Below are 2201 nucleotides of genomic sequence, written 5' to 3'. Positions count from 1 at the left end.
CTCCAGCATGTGCTAAATTCCCATAGAGAGAATGCCTTGTCTTACCCTAACAATGACATTTCAGATATGTGTCTGTCTATGAGGGAGATTTACGATGGTCTTTCGGGAGAAAGGAGAAGCTGTATAAAAATAAAACCCAGTGGAGTGGGGAGGGAAGCAGCCCATTAGCCAGAGTTGTAAAGAAGCAAGACTTCTTGAAGAGATAAAGAAGATGAGACTGAGAAATGATGTCTGTGGGTTCTTTATTTGTCTTTTTTAAAAAGCCCAATCTGGGCAATGCATTTTTCAGGCAGGGTGTGTGTGTGTGTGTGTGTGTGTGTGTGTGTGTGTGTGTGTGTGTGTGTGTGTGTGTGTGTGTGTGTGTGTGTGTGTGTGTGTGTGTGTGTGTGTGTGTGTGTGTGTGTGTGTGTGTGTGTGTGTGTGTGTGTGTGTGTGTGTGTGTGTGTGTGTGTGTGTGTGTGTGTGTGTGTGTGTGTGTGAGAGAAAAGAAGACAACCCAGCCCAGATCTGAATTTCCCAATCCCGGGTAGCATTTGTTCTGGGTATCTTGTGGGCGTAAAAGGGTTAAAGGAAAAATAAACACGATTCAAGTTTAAAATATCCTTCCAGCCTCACTTCCGTAAGGTCTGTTACAAATAGCTCTCTCTTTCTTTTAACCAGTTCCTGGTTTGTTGAAGAAAGGCTTGTTGTCACATGTGTAACTTCAGCAAATAGAAACAGCGGAAGCAGCTGAGTTGGTGGTTAAACCGGTCCTCTCTACCTGTGTGTGCACTGCATGGGTGCATTCGACACCTCCCATCCCACTTTTCCTTATCAAAGAAGTCGGACAAGACAGTCTTTCATTCAAAAGACAGATTCATTCAAAAAGCAGGTAAGCAAACTTTGGGCAAGTGCAACCTTTTCCTCAAGACAGGGGTAAAAGCCAGCCACAGGGAGGCAAAGGTATAAAGGACAAACTCTGCTTCTCAGAGGAGAGGAGGGTCGTCTTCCTGCAAGACAAGGCAAAATCATGCATGGGGAGGGAGCCATGCCATCTGTGGGCGCATTCAGACAGTTGAAAAGGTATGCATCCAATTGCACCAGAAAAAGTCGCTTTAATGGGAGTAATCTCCTTCAAAGTGGTCCTCCCATCTGCTAGGGAGTTCCTCCAGCCCAGCTCCCAAAAGCAGAAACCCTACAGCTGGGTCAAAAGAGCCCAGCTTGGGCACAAATGAGGGTTTGGCTGGAGCACCTTTCCCTGTGCATGGTATGTCAGGAAATAGGCTGCACTGGATTGCTCTACAAGCAGTCCAAAATGTGATGTATTTCCCCATGTGGTCACACTCTCTCAGTGATCCATTTCCAGCATTAGCCAGCCCAGTGCTTCTGGGAAGCTTGCGACTAGAACTCTGGCATGTTGGTACTTAGACAGGAATTCATGCAGATAAAACCTTTTGATAAATCAGCACTCTTTAAAAATCTGTAACAAAAAGAAAAAAGGGCAGAAGAGAAGAAACACAGATTCGAGGGACCTCTTAATACTGACACAATTATTTTAGCATGAACTGCTAGAATACTTCATACGTTAGTGGCTAGAGATCTGCACAGGTTCATGCCGATTCATCCTTTGGATGAAGAGGTGTTCAGCAATTCCCAACTTACCTTCTCCAGTGGGAGCCCATTCAGAGGTAGTGCCCCACTTCCCCACCCTGTCTCCTCCACAAATAAATGTATCAAAACAACTTAAATCCATGAGGGTGAATTTAGTGAATATTCCTCAAACCTTTAGCCACAACTTCTTCATTAGAAGAGTTCTGTCAAGACTAGAAGTGGTTTTAGCTACTGGATCAGGTAAACCAAGTCAGATAACCCAGTTTGCATAGATTTGCCTTCTATTTGAGAGAGAATCTTTGCATGTAATACCGAAGAAAAAGATGTAGAATAATTTATTTTAAGAAACACATATGTATGAAATGGTATGCTGAGCTTTCTACCAAACTCTGCTGGTATATTGCTTATAATTCAACTGATATATTGCGTGCTGTCTGCCAAAAACTATGTATTCCAGAAAAGCTGGGTGGAATTTTCAGTGAGTCAACCAAGGGGAAAAAGGACAAGTGAGGAATCAGTGGAGAGAGGGGATTAAGCTACCAAAGCCTTGTTTGCAGCTTGTTAAGATAGCTCTGCTGTAACTGTAACTCCTGCAAATCTGAACAGCCACA

At 43.8% G+C, this 2201-nt stretch overlaps 1 protein-coding gene across 2 annotated transcripts in view; it reads left to right on the top strand.

Moving 5' to 3' along the window:
- Nucleotides 1–269: 269 nt before the first annotated feature.
- The window catches only part of LOC110090481 (killer cell lectin-like receptor subfamily F member 1), a 48279-nt gene continuing 46347 nt past the window's right edge, over nucleotides 270–2201 (top strand). For both annotated transcript variants that reach the window (XR_013542728.1, XR_013542727.1), the window contains exon 1: nucleotides 270–871. The gene's annotated coding sequence lies outside the window, so the exon portion shown is untranslated. The remainder of the gene's footprint in view (nucleotides 872–2201) is intronic.

The sequence above is a fragment of the Pogona vitticeps genome, chromosome 2 (genome assembly GCF_051106095.1).
Source record: "Pogona vitticeps strain Pit_001003342236 chromosome 2, PviZW2.1, whole genome shotgun sequence".
In the NCBI taxonomy this organism is placed as follows: domain Eukaryota; kingdom Metazoa; phylum Chordata; class Lepidosauria; order Squamata; family Agamidae; genus Pogona; species Pogona vitticeps.
Note: the sequence above shows the minus strand (reverse complement) of the source record. Positions and strands in the feature narration are given on the sequence as shown.